The following is a 15,262-nucleotide window of genomic DNA, read 5'->3' as shown; positions in this document are numbered from 1 at the left end:
ACCACACACCACAAAAACAAACTTTACTTCTCCACCAGACAACGCACCATAACTTCTAGTGATATGCAAAACAATTCTTTTCATTGATTCAAATCATTTCCTTCAGTTCACCAAAATGATTTGAATCTTTGACTCACTGAGTCATCCACTTCAAAATCAACAGCAGGCTTCCGGTCTCCGTTGTTGAGGAGCTTCCTGCATTCTGGGATGAGGGCCAAGACTGAGAAGGAGAAAGATGAGGCAGAGGTCCAAGTAAATCCATGCCATTCAAACCTGTTTGCAGGACTTGATTAAACTCTGGATTCCAAAGCTTCTGGAACTCTGACCCTTTGATTTCATCCCTTAAAAAATGGTCCGTGTACTTTTTGGTATTTGAAATTTCATTTTAGAAGCAAAAGCAAAAAAATGAAAATGAAAGGAATTTTCAGATTTGGGTGTTGATTCAAGAATAAAATGAGGGAAAATAGCAGTCATAAACTTAAAATTACACTTACTTTTCTGGATTTATTTGTGATTCAAATAATGAAAGTGGAATAGCTCAGAAACAACAAAACAGACGCAAATCAGACACATATCTGAAACCGGAAGTACTTCTTCTTCTGCGCGATTTTTGACGACACGTGCGAACAGTTCTCCTCACTACACATCGATCGACGGCCTTGGAGTTACACTGCATGGCATCAGCAGAGGATGGACCATTACGTTGTTTTTCGGAACAGTAAAAGAGTGACACTCCGGGACGAGGACATGACTGCAGAAAAACTGATTCTCATCTTTCAAGCAAAAATACAAGCTTTGTAAACTTTGCTTCACTGATGGTCCGTGTACTTTTTGGTATTTGAAATTTCATTTTAGAAGCAAAAAACGAAAAAACGAAAATGAAAGGTCTTTTCAGATTTCGATTTTTGATGAAAGAATAAAATGAGGGAAAATAAGGTATTTTTTAATTCTGTGGTAACAAATAGCAGTCATAAACTTAAAATTACACTTATTTTTCTGGATTTACTTGTGATTCAAATAATGAAAGTGTAATAGCTCAAAAACAACAAAATAGATACATTTTCGTTGTCTGAAACCGGAGGTACTTCTTCTGCGCGATTTTTGACGAGACGTGCGAACAGTCCTCCTCCTCACAACATATCGATCGACGGCCTTGAAGCTACACTGCATGGCATCAGCAAAGGATGGACCATTACATTGTTTTTAAACAGTGAAAGAGTGACACTCTGGGACAAGGTCATGACTGCAGAAAAACTGAGTTGCATTTGTCAATTAAAAATACAAACTTTGCTTCATTTATGGAGCAGTTCTTTTATGAGCATTATTGTTGTTACTTACTGCGAAACAGCTACCATTTGGTGATTTCATTTACTAACACTAAGTCTTGAAATTTTTATAGTGCTAGCATTTTGAATGTGTGTAAATGTGTGAATGGTGGCTCATTGACTTTTACCGGCTACTAGTTACTAGCTAATTAGTAAACGTTTCGAGTATTTACAGTGCGCACAAGTGTAACACATGTTAGGAGGGCAACGTGATTCACAGAAAGGTTTCTTAAAGAGGTGTCAGCACACACTCTGTACATCACAAATGATTCAAACGTGGCCATGTTCCCCAGATGAACCTTTGGTGTTTTCAGCGTGTTAGACCTGACACCCAGAGGTCACTATGAGGTCCAAGGAGAAGACATGGAATCGATGCAAGCAGCAGGTTCCAGCGGTCAGCGTTTTGCCTTTATGCGAGCACCGGCTGTGGTGGCAGCGGCTGCCGCTTCACATTCACAACGTGCTACTTCAAGTCCCCCTGTGACCTCCAAAACATTTCAGAGGTAGGGTGTGTCTGTTCTCTTGAATATTTGTTATATAGAAATTACAGAACAGACAAAATATAAAGGAACATAATTCTCGGGACGAGCATGGATAGGTGAATTATTAAGAAAAGCAAAGCTGTGCTAGTAGAACTGGTCCAAGTAGAAAATAATCACTGAATGGATTTGTGGCCTGCTGCCTTTTACAAGAAATGTAAAATGATAACGTTTTGTTTTACAGATCAGTGTACCTTGCAGAGGTGGTTGGTGGGAGGTTGATTCCCAACAGAATGGTGGTTTTACGATTCCTAGAGTGTGAGGCTACACTTCAGGGGATAGTAGGAACAGTTCAAGATGCCATTGGCAATTACAACCCCATAATTTTGACAGATGCACAGGGCAATGCATTTCTGGAGTCAGAAGGCACAACAGGTGAGCCACAGTATTACAGCTAAACCCATAATATCCTATGAAGAGACACTTCTTACCAGATTCTTTGTAATATTTAGTTTTAGGGTACAGTAATCCCTCACTTATCGCAGGAGATAGGTTCCAAGGCCGACCGCGATAACTGAATTTCCGCAAAGTAGGGACACCATATTTATTTAATTATTTAACGTGTATTTGGATGTTTTTAAACCCTCCCTGTATTGTTTACAACCCACCCTTTACTCTATTAATAACAGGGACAACTGCTAAGCTATATAAAATCGGTAGATAAGTTTACACTTACTGTATAGCGAAGTACACGTAGCAGCTTGTAGGCAGTCATGACGTCGTCGACCTTGTTGCAAAGATTCCTAAAGCAGATTCCATCCAGACTACTGCCTTATCACGTCCACTTGCAACTCATTTTGCGCCCTGGTTAAAAGAAAAAGCAGCCGTAGATCTTATATGCTTTTCCTCCTTTTTAAATAAAAAGAATCCTGGACTCATTGATGCTGTAATGGTGTCCTCCAGCGGTGTAGCTGTTCCCTTCCTTCAACATATCCAAAACATTTACCTTTTCTGCAATCATTTGCATCTTCTGTTGGTGCTTGGACACGGCCCCTGTAGGAGTAGCACGTTAATGCTGAATGAGTGAGATGAGACTTCCTGGTTAATGCAGCACTCCGTCGCCGAGCCAATCAGCAGCACACAGGAACTTAACTGCGTGCTCTGATTGGGTAGCTTCTCAGCCATCCGCCAATAGCATCTCTTGTATGAAATCAACTGGGCAAACCAACTGAGGAAGCAAGTAAAAAGACCCATTGTCCGCAGAAACCCGCGAAGCAGCGAAAAATCCGCGTTATATATTTAGATATGCTTACATATAAAATCCGCGAAGTCGTGAATCCGCAAAAAGTGAACCGCGAAGTAGCGAGGGATTACTGTATTAGCTTCTAAACAGTTTTCTTTGGTTTTGTTTTTCATCCATAGGGTCACAGTACTGGAAACAAAATGCACGAAAAGTTCTTGCTGTACCTGAACAAGACTTTAATAGCCTCCAGGGAACAAAGAGGAGGAGACTGAGGTATGTAAATCAATACAAATTTACATGCTATAGGATGAACAGCAATACAGAAGAATTAATTAGATTTATGTCTCATAATAGCAGTAAGACATCATCACATCTATCAATACAGTGATGTACCTTTAACTCTTTTAGGGCTGAATATTTTTTACAAAAAACAGTTTTCTGAAAAGCAATGGTTTAACATAGAAATCAACATAAAACATCTGTTGCTGCATGCTGTGGCTACCAGTTTGCCAAGAATGTGCGACAGGCATGCTGCCAGGCTGTCTTTGTGTGGCTGGGGCACAGCAGTAGTCATGGTCGCAGTGTATTGCAGTCTGGTTTCTACCTCTTATCATTATTAAGTGGCAGTCCTCCCAGGTGAACAGTGCTGCAGGAGTGTCAACTACTTGTACCTGCTCAGCAACATGATTAGCTGGGGACCAGTCAGCTGAAGTTGGAACCTCACATTCATTTTTGATCGCTTGTATCAAAATCGGAGTCTGACAAGTCATAGTCCAATTTAGAGAGAATAGGCAAAAGATCGTCCACGGAGTATTTTGCTTTGCACGTCCGCTTTGATATCTCGCCAGGTGTCAGGGCCATTTTTGCTGTTGTTTGTGCCTTGCTACTCACGGGTGTACAGGAAATCGCAGTCAAAACCAATGAAGCTAACTTTCCTTCTAACAACGAGAGTCCAACTAAAACATAACGGTTGGTTTTCTCACCATTTACAATTGATTACCATCGTCAACTCCTCCTTTTAACAAAAGTTGGCATCAGCCCTAAAAGAGTTAAGCCAGTCAGTACCCATTGACATTTGATTTTCCGTTTGTATTTGTAGCAACTTTAAAGATGATGACAGTGCCGGTTTGGGAGAAGTCAGTGACAAAATAGAAGAGTTGGTGATGGCATCTCAAAGTCTACCAACTGTTACATCAGCAATCAGAGAGCTCACTGATCTTGCAGTTACTCAGAGAGTCCTACTCACTGCTCCCAAACTGCAGACCATCAAGGAGGAATTTAGCTGTGTGGTTTGTACGAGTATGTTCACAATTTGCAAAGTAACTGCACTACACCTATATTAACTAACATTTTATAACACTGTTAATTGTAAAAACATTGTTAAACCACATTCAAGCAATATTTTGGTCAAACGTATTTTTAACAAGCTGGCTCTTTACTTAGCAGTGTCTATTTAGAGACTTGGGACAATCAAGATGCAGCTCTACTATAACATAATATTCCCAAGCTCATATGCACATTTAGTTGAGCTGAAGTTGTCCCTGCTGTCTTGACTATGAAAATATAGCTTTTCAAATTGGTTACAGTGTAAGTGATGGGTGACAAAATTTCACAGTCATGCAAAACCTAAAAGTTCAAGGTGTAAAATGGGGCTGCAGCTGCCTACGTTGAATCAAGTAGAAATCCACCTGTTTTCTTGGCACACCAAATTTTTATTTTTCTTGCTGCCCACAGACCCCAGTTAATCAAGAAAACCTATTCCCATTTTTAAGAATAAATGTAAGAGAGCAGTTTTTGCACAGAAAGACGACGGATTTTGTCCCCCATCAATTACATTCAAAGTGGTTATAGAGAGGGACTTTCTCAGAACAGCATGAACAAGAGGAGTTACTGCATGACCAAAAACTTTCAGCATGTCTGTAAATGAATGTCATAAGACAGACTTGGAACATTTAGTTTGAACTAAGTTCTAGGTAAATGGATAACAGTCTGTCACTTTTCTGATTTGCTTTTGCAGACATCATTGAGGAACCATTGCTGTCACGGTGCTGCAGAAGCATTATTGGCTGCATGACATGTGTGGAGCAGAGGCTAGAGACATCTCAGCACTGTGCAAAATGCAGGGAGGCCAACAACGGTGCTATAGCAGTTACTGGTCTAACAGCTGCATTTTCTGTGTTGAAATCATTTTTTACAGAGGAGTAATGTGGTGTTTACACACACAAAGGTTTACATTTACAGTCAGTTGATTGTTTCCTGGGGGGTGGCCCGGTGGCGCAGTGGTAGCGCTGCTGCCTCGCAGTTAGGTGACCTGTGGTTCGCTTCCCGGGTCCTCCCTGCTTGGAGTTTGCATGTTCTCCCCGTGTCTGCGTGGGTTTCCTCCGGGCGCTCCGGTTTCCTCCCACAGTCCAAAGACATGCCGGTCAGGTGGATTGGTGATTCTAAATTGGCCCTAGTGTGTGTGTGGGTGTGTTTTTGTGTGTCCTGCGGTGGGCTGGCACCCTGCCCGGGATTGGTTCCTGCCTTGTGCCCTGTGTTGGTTGGGATTGGCTCCAGCAGACCCCTGTGACCCTGTGTTCGGATTCAGCGGGTTGGGAAATGGATGGATGGATGATTGTTGCATGTCTGTTCAGGTTTCAGATGCAGCAGTTCGTACATTTCCCTGAGTTACATTTATGAGAAAGAGCAGAGCTTCTTTGTATGGTGTAAAGTCACTGTTCACGGCTCTGAAAAACAAATGTGAAATGTCAGGATATTTTTTCTGCAAAATGACTCTCTGTTCTTAGTTTGGCCTGTTCTGTTGTAAAGGGATCAACTCCAAAAGTTGAATATTCTTTGAGTGCAGATCCCAAGTGCTGCCTGTAAAGGTCTGCAGTTTCAAGTGCATGCAGTAAGAGCCCTAGAGAAACAAGGGGGGCTCCACCCCCTGCTCGCTTCGCTCGCCTACCCCCGGCGTTGGGTATCCTGAAATACATTAGTCGTGCTCGTTCGTCTTGGAGCCGTACCCGCTTTGCTTGCGGCATTTCATACGCGCGTTGTAGGCGCCTGCGTTCATTGATTTTATCCAGGCGGGCTCACGTTTGTATATCCGTCACTCGAGCTCGTTCGTTTTGAACCCGTGCCTGCTTTGCTTCCGCAGTTTCAGACGTGCAGTGTAGGCGCCTGCGTTCATTGATTTTATCCAGGCGGGCTCGCGTTTGTATATCCGTCAGTCGAGCTCGTTCATTTTGAACCCGTGCCTGCTTTGCTTCCGCAGTTTCAGACGCGCGGTGTAGGCGCCTGCGTTCATTGATCTTATCCAGGTGGGCTCGTGTTTGTATCGTTGAGCTGTATTGTGTTTGAATTCGGTGTAAAGCGTTCAGCGGTTTGTTCTATCCCAAGCAGCACATTATTCCTAACTTCACTCCACAGTAGTGCCACACACAAAATGGAGGTGACGCCTGCGCCCTCCGTAGTAGTGCCACTCACAATATGGCGGTGACGCCTGCGCCTTTCGTACTAACTTTGTGGACCTGTGGGGCCGCCGTAGCCTCTTCTGTTTGAATCCAGGCTGCAGCGCAGAATCCTCTTTTTGGCGTGGCTGTGTCGGTAGTCGTTAGCTATGGGTGCCTTGTTGCTTCATTTCTCATTCACGTCAGTTGAGCTGTTTCGTTTTTGGGCCGTGAGTCCTTCGTTCACGGTGGATACGACTTCGATTGCGGTTTATGAGACGTGCGCTGTACGCGCCTGCGCAGTACGTCTCATGGTCCCATCACCGTGTACCTGCGTCCATGCCATCCGGTTTAGTTAGTAAACCTGTGTCCATGCCATCCGGTTTACCATTCTCGGTTAGTAATATGGATCCTTCTTTAACACCCAGGTTCCGCAAAGTGATTTGGTATGCCTTTCCCTGTCAAAATAAGAGCAGGTGTTTAAACGTGGGTTTATCAGGGTTGTAATCATTCTCACACTTCCTTTTTTATTTTTTACCTGGGATTCTATGAGCATTCCATGATTTTGCCACACTTGCGAGACCAATGTGGCACAGCTGGCAGGTCAGGTTGGACACACAGTATCGCACAAGGTTGTCCTCCATATCTATCTCCTCCTGGTCCATCAGCTGGAGTAGGGCCGTTTTCAATGGATAGTTGACACGGTTGTTGATCTCAGGCCAAAGCCTTTCAACTGTGTGGTTCTGAGTTAGCAGAAACATCTCTTAAAAAATGTTTTACAAGTACGTAAATAGTAGTATAAGAATTTCAGCTTTTGTTAATGGTACGAAAATCTTACTCTTGTGGATGAAGTCTGTAAATATGGCGGTCTCTCCTGATTGAAGCGATGATGTGACAGCATCTCCTGCATGAACAGTGTCAAATAAAATTCCTTTCCATGGTCCACTCACACCTGGTCCCACATACCATAGGTGATCACTGCAGGCCTGGTACAGGACAAATAATGAACATTTATTTTACTATCTTTTCAAAGTATTTTGATATTTGGCCAGTTAAAGGGGTTATTTTACACTATTAATGTTGAATGTACCCATTCATGTTGATTTGTGTTGTTTATTAGTTGTTGGCACCATTCCTACCCAGAATGCCTTAAATTTCTTTGTAATGTCACTGTCATGCTCAGACTTTGTAGATGTGTGTCAGTACAATTAAGTGAATTTCCCCTTGGGATTAATAAAGTATCTATCTATCTATCTATCTATCTATCTATCTATCTATCTATCTATCTATCTATCTATCTATCTATCTATCTATCTATCTATCTATCTATCTATCTATCTATCTATCTATCTATCTATCTATCTATCTATCTATCTATCTATCTATCTATCTATCTATCTATCTATCTATCTATCTATCTACAAATGAAAGAGATGTGGAAACCCAAGAACTTTGTTCTATTCATAAATGACCACAGTTTAACTGTGCAATAAATGTGAGTTATCTGACTCATGTGCAATTCTATTTTATTTTTCTCACTTTTCATCCAAACACCATATATATATCTGTCAACATTAAGATGAAATACTGATCAAAATGTTTGGTAAGTTAATGTTTTATAGTCCGGAACATGACACCAGAAACATCTTGTGTATTTCTCTATTTTAAATTCAAATATTGTAATTTTTTTGTGCCAGTTAAAAACAGATAAGTCATATTGGGCTCTGTGAAATCATATTTGACACTTCATTATTACATGTCTATCTAAACACTGTTAAGTCAGTAATAAAATAAAAGGTTTGTAAGGTTGTATTACCTGAAAACATCTTCATAGATGGTCAAGTTATTTTTGATCGGCATTGTGGAGTGACTCACAATCTTTTCGCTGAATCCATCTATAGCTAAAACATGGGTGGCCCCGAACATCACAAGTTTTTCGTTTTGGTCCAGGTGAAGCTTGTGCCCCATGTATTCAGCATGGTATGGTGTGGGATTAAGATTCCGAGCTCCCTTAAAAAAAGTCACAAGAATAAATGACAGCAAATAGGATAAAGAAAGATTTTATCATTAGCTGGAGAAGTGTCCACTAATTTAAACTCTATTTGGTGAAACATAATTACCATTACAGATGTTATATCACAAATATGACTTAAACAGCTTTTGAATACAGTTCTGGCATCTTGCTCCATGATAAGGTCGATGCATCTCTCTTAAAATTGCCCCAATTCATCCCTCTGCAGCATGTATCCCTTTCATGGATAGATAACCCTTCATCATTTTGCGGCCATATGTTGGACCCACCTGTTTAAAATAAAGTTCATGCTAGAACAACAAATGTAAAGTAGCTTATTCTAAAACCAAATGTGTAACGCTAAAGCATTATTGTGATAATTAACTATACTAATATCAGTGACAGACTGTGACAATGTGGGTTTAATCCATGCTCCCATCGTCCTTACGGGAGCCCTTGAACCCTGCACCATCGGTAATCAACAACATTTATTTATATAGCACATTTTCATACAAAAAGTAGCTCAAAGTGCTTTACATAATGGAGAGAAGAAAAATAAAAGACAAAATAAGAAATTAAAATAAGACAACATTAATTAACATAGAAAGGAGTAAGGTCCGATGGCCAGGGTGGACAGAAAAAACAAAAAAAAAACTCCAGAAGGCTGGAGAAAAAAATAAAATCTGTAGGGGTTCCAGGCCACGAGACCGCCCAGTCCCCTTTGGGCATTCTACCTAACATAAATGAAATAGTCCTCTTTGTAGTTCGGGTTTTTCACAGAGTCACTTGATGCTGATGGTCATACAGATTTCTGTCTTTTAATCCATCCATCATTGTTGGAACATCATGATGCTTTGGGTAGATGGTGGTGGCGCACGCCACCACCAACAGGACACCGGAAAAGGAAACAGAAGAGAGAGTAGGGGTTAGTACAGATTTTGAATGTATAGTTATTATAATGAATTAGATATACAGAGTATCAGGATTAAATTACAGTGAAGTTATGAGAAGGCCATGTTAAAATAATGTGTTTTTAGCAGTTTTTTAAAGTGCTCCACTGTATTAGCCTGGCGAATTCCTACTGGCAGGCTATTCCAGATTTTAGGTGCATAACAGCAGAAGGCCGCCTCACCACTTCTTTTAAGTTTAGCTCTTGGAATTCTAAGGAGACACTCAGTTGAGGATCTGAGGTTACGATTTGGAATATAAGGTGTCAGACATTCCGATATATAAGCCGGGGCGAGATTATTTAAAGCTTTATAAACCATAAGCAGAATTTTAAAGTCAATTCTGAATGACACAGGTAACCAGTGTAGTGACATCAAAACTGGAGAAATGTGTTCGGATTTTCTTTTCCTGGTAAGGATTCTAGCAGCTGCATTCTGCACTAGTTGCAAACGATTGATGTCTTTTTTTGGTAGTCCTGAGAGGAGTGCGTTACAGTAATCTGAAAACAAACGCATGAACTAATTTCTCTGCATCTTTCGATGATATAAGAGGTCTAACTTTTGCTATGTTTCTTAGGTGAAAAAATGCTGTCCTAGTGATCTGATTAATATGCGATTTAAAATTCAGATTACAATCAACGGTTACCCCTAAGCTTTTTACCTCCGATTTGACTTTTAATCCTAATGCATCCAGTTTATTTCTAATAGCCTCATTGTATCCATTATTGCCAATCACTAAGATTTCGGTTTTTTCTTTATTTAATTTGAGAAAGTTACTATTCATCCATTCTGAGATACAAGTTAGACATTGTGTTAGCGAATCAAGAGATTTGGGGTCATCAGGTGCTATTGATAAATACAGCTGTGTGTCATCAGCATAGCTGTGGTAGCTCACGTTGTGCCCTGAGATAATCTGACCTAATGGAAGCATGTAGATTGAGAAGAGCAGCGGACCCAGGATAGAGCCTTGTGGAACACCATATAGAATATCATGTGTCTTTGAGTTATAATTACCACAACTAACAAAGAATTTTCTCCCTGCCAGGTAGGATTCAAACCAATTTAAGACGCTGCCAGAGAGGCCCACCCATTGACTAAGGCGATTCTTAAGAATATTATGATCAATGGTGTCAAATGCGGCACTCAGATCTAAGAGGATGAGAACAGATAAATGGCCTCTGTCTGCATTTACCCGCAAGTCATTTACTACTTTAACGAGTGCAGTTTCTGTGCTGTGATTTGTTCTAAAACCTGACTGAAATTTATCAAGAATAGCATGTTTATTGAGGTGCTCATTTAACTGTATAATGACTGCCTTCTCTAGAATTTTACTTAAGAAAGGCAGGTTAGAGATGGGTCTATAATTTTCAAGAGCAGAGGGATCGAGATTATTTTTCTTAAGTAGGGGTTTAACTACTGCAGTCTTAAGACAGTCTGGGAAGACCCCCGTATCTAATGACGAGTTTACTATGTCAAGAACATTATCACTAAGCACGCCCGATACTTCTTTGAAAAAATTTGTTGGTATTGGGTCAAGGGCACAGGTGGAGGGTTTCATTTGAGAAATTATTTTATGTAAATAAGTAGTACTAGGGTGCTGTACCATGTTAGCCATTATGAATGTAGAGAAAAGCCAAGCAAAATGACACCTTTTATTGGCTAACTAGAAAGATTACAATATGCAAGCTTTCGAGGCAACTCAGGCCCCTTCTTCAGGCAATGTAAATCAGGTAAATCTATCCTAGTGAAAAACTTTAATTTGTTTATTATGGGGTACTGGGGTTTAGGAGTATCCTTAGTGTTGGCGAGATATACTATGTTATTTCTAATATCATTAATTTTTTGGTTGAAAAATACAGCGATAGCCTCACAGGTTTTACTGGAAGTACTTAGGAGGCATTCCTTTGAGTTACCTCGGTTTAACAGATGATCAATTGTTGAGAATAAGACTCTGGGATTACTAGCATTGTTATTTATAATCTTAGAGAAATAGCAGCGCCTCTCAAGACGGACTGTATTATTGTATTCTGTTATTTTAACTTTTAATATTTCATAGTCAATAGTTAGTTTAGTTTTCCTCCATTTACGCTCATCTCTACGGCATGTTCTCTTTAAATTAGACACTCTTTGGGTCTTCCATGGTATAACAATGCTAGAAGATTTTTTAACTGTCTTTTCAGGTGCAACTAAGTCAACAGCAGCCCTCACTTTAGTATTAAATCTTTCCACCTTACTATTTACATTCTCCTCGCTATTATAGTTGGCACTATAAACGGACTGCTTGGTTAGAATGTTTGAAAGTTTTAAAGCTGCTGATGAGTCAAAGAAGCGTTTTTTAACAATATGCTTCTCATGAGTGTTTTCTATCATTATTTCTATATTAAATAGTAGAAGAAAATGGTCTGATAGACCAATATCAATGACCTGCTTTATATCAACTTTTAGTCCTTTAGTAATTACTAAGTCTAACGTATGACCTGCTTTATGTGTAGGCTGATTAAAGTGTCTCAAATCAAAAGAGTCCAGGAGGTTCATAAATTCTTTTACTTTCTGGTCACATTGATTATCTATATGAAAATTAAAGTCGCCGACTATTAAGAGTGTGTCATAGTTCGTAATTAAGATTGACATCAAGTCAGAGAATTCCTCAAAGAAAGACGCGTTGAATTTTGGAGGTCTATACACGGATAATACTAGAACGTGAGAATCTCCCTGAATAATAATGGCGAGATACTCAAAAGACTTGAATTTACCAAAACTGATAATTTTACATTTTAACCTGCTTGAGTAAATGTTTGCTACTCCTCCACCCCTCTTTCCTTGGCGATCAGCACGAGTGAAACTGTAATCCGGAGGCGCAGATTCGATTAAAACAGCTGCGCCATCTGAGCTAAGCCACGTTTCACTTAGTGCAATAAAATCTATTTTTTTATCACTAATAAGATCGTTGATAAAAAACGTCTTGTTAGTTAAAGCTCTAACATTTAATAGAGCCATATTCAATGTTTCGGAGGAGCAGAGATGAATACTATGTGCGTTATTGATATATGGAACAGGAATTAAGTTATTTTTATTAGCGCCGCTCTGCGTGTATTTTTGTTTAATCTATGATATGTTTTTTTAGTTTTAAAACATTGTTCATCTAAAGTAGTAACTTTAATTAAATTATTGGTGTTTATGCCGTATTGCCTAGATTTTCTATGTGCATTAAGATTGGTAATGTCACGATGAGCTCGGCAGTGAGGCCTAACAATGAAACAAGGGGATGGTGTAAAAGTGCAAAAGTGCTTTTATTAAAACAACAACAAAAACAAAGTGTCCAAATAAGTGCAGTGTGTTTTAAAATCTTCCTTAAATAAATAATCCATTAAAACAGAAGTGAAGTGGAGGTTAAAAAAAAACAATAAATGAATCCTTTAAAACGAGGTTAAATGCCCGGTGTCTTCTTTTACCTGGCGATTCCCCTGCTTCTCCCATCGGGCTTCTCAACAGGATAGTTGCCTTTGCTGCAGATGACCTTCTTTCCACTCCTGATCTGTAGGCTTCCCGATCCCTGGCTTCGATTTAGCACTCTCCAGACCGAGACTTAGGTTCCCCAATGGCCAGGACGCTCACGCTGGGGAATCCATCTCCCAAGCCTCACGACTCCCGCTGTCTTCCACGGCGAGCATCCTTCTCTCTGGTTACTCCCGCTCCTCACATAATGCTCAGCGGGAGCAACCACAATCGACTGCCCTAGGTGTCGGCCAAACACCTCACTAGGACTCAACTGTCCAGCTGCCTGTAAGCCTTCGCTCGCTTGCTCTCTCACACTCACACTCACACTCACTCACACTCGCGTGGGCACGCACGCACACGCACACGCACACACATGTACACACACAGGCTTTCTTCACATTGCTTTCTTCCTCGGCAACCTTCGTCTTTCTTTTCTTTTCTTTTACTTTTTCTCATTCCCCCTGCTAACCGCCTCACGTTTCTATTTAATATTACAGGGACGTGGATCAGCTGTGGCAATTAGCAGCTCCTGGGAACAATTACGGATGCGGATGACTCCTCACCTGTGCACTTAAGTGAGAATCGCCCGCATCAACGAATCACCCTGGGAACCGATCTGCCACACTTACCACGCCCCCTCTCTAGAGTAAGTCGTGAGCGCTGCAATTATTTATTTAGATAGATAGATAGATAGATAGATAGATAGATAGATAGATAGATAGATAGATAGATAGATAGATAGATAGATAGATAGATAGATAGATAGATAGATAGATAGATAGATAGATAGATAGATAGATAGATAGATAGATAGATAGATAGATAGATAGATAGATAGATAGATAGATAGATAGATACTTTATTAATCCCAAGGGGAAATTCACATACTCCAGCAGCAGCATACTGATAAAGAAACAATATTAAATTAAAGAGTGATAAAAATGCAGGTAAAAACAGACAATAACTTTATATAATGTTAACGTTTACAAGAAGAAAAGGTGTCTTTCTTCTTAATGCTGCCTCCTCAGCACACCACCGCGTAGAAGAGGGCGCTCGCCACAACCGTCTGATAGAACATCTGCAACATCTTATTGCAGATGTTGAAGGACCCCAGCCTTCTAAGGAAGTATAATTGGCTCTGTCCTTTCTTACACGGAGCATCAGTATTGGCAGTCCAGTCCAATTTATCATCCAGCTGCACTCCCAGGTATTTATAGGTCTGCACCATCTGCACACAGTCACCTCTGATGATCGCGGGGTCCATGAGGGGTCTGGGCCTCCTAAAATCCACCACCAGCTCCTTGGTTTTGCTGGTGTTCAGGTGTAGGTGTTTGAGTCGCACCATTTAACAAATTTAAAACTGGCCCTTTTAACATGAGCTGTGGACCCGCTACACCACACAGACATCTTTTAAATAACAACCCACCACCTGTAAGATGCATGAACGTACACCCACACAGTTTCAAAATAACCCCCCTACCCCCAGTTAAGACAAGCAGACACAATCATAAGGTGTAAGAAGAGAGTGCCTTACCTCATTTATACCTTTTGTCACCTCTGTCTCCAAATGTGTGTCAGAGAGTCGACAGCCCGAGATTTGCTCAGCACAAAACTTTCTAACATTTCTTGCAGAAAACCTTCTCGCTTCTCCGTGTTCATATGACAGACGCTCAGATATAATTTTCGATGACAGGCCTTGTTTTGCCATCTCTAAAATCACGTCTGAGTACTGTTCCAACGTCATGATGATGGTCCAGTCATAAACACGAGTGACCAGTGTTTGCTACAAGTGGCGCATTACCTGACCAGGCTGTTGACCTACAAAAACGTCCGGTTCAGACAAAATAAATAAAGGACGTTTCTTGCATTTTTCTTTTCTGATGTGCGAAAGAACAAAAGGAAAAATGTAATTGTTTTGCGTTTTTCATTTTTCCCTTTTAAGTTGAAATTCAAATAAGTGTCTCGTTTTCTTTTTTAAATGATATTTTCTGAAATGAAATTTAAAATACCAAAAAGTACACAAACCAAAAATGTTAATTTTTTGGTCTTTTCATTTGATATGCCACAATGACAATGTATCCTCCAAACTCTGAATGAATGAAAAAAAAACAAAAAACAAAATAAAAAAACAAAACAAAGAAAAACAAAATCAACAACAAGCTATATTATAGTTCATGGGTGGGCAGTATCGGTCCTGAAGGGCCGCAGTGACTGCAAGTTTTTGTTCACACCCCAATTTCTTAATGAGAAGTCAATTATTGCTGGTGAAGCACTTATTGCTAAAGTGACATTTTGATCCTTCATTTTAGTGGTCTTGCTTGTTAAGTT

General features: G+C 40.2%; 1 long non-coding RNA gene across 1 annotated transcript; it reads left to right on the top strand.

Annotated features, from left to right (window-relative positions):
* The first annotated feature begins 222 nt into the window (after positions 1 to 222).
* Positions 223 to 15,028, top strand: LOC127530041 (uncharacterized). The gene is made up of 2 exons (XR_007936574.1): positions 223 to 352; positions 14,951 to 15,028. It is a non-coding gene; the product is annotated as an uncharacterized LOC127530041 (long non-coding RNA).
* The last annotated feature ends 234 nt before the right edge of the window (positions 15,029 to 15,262 follow it).

Source organism: Erpetoichthys calabaricus, chromosome 13 (assembly GCF_900747795.2).
Source record: "Erpetoichthys calabaricus chromosome 13, fErpCal1.3, whole genome shotgun sequence".
Lineage (NCBI taxonomy): Eukaryota > Metazoa > Chordata > Cladistia > Polypteriformes > Polypteridae > Erpetoichthys > Erpetoichthys calabaricus.
The sequence above is the reverse complement of the archived record's forward strand: the minus strand, read 5'-3'. Positions and strand labels throughout refer to the sequence as shown.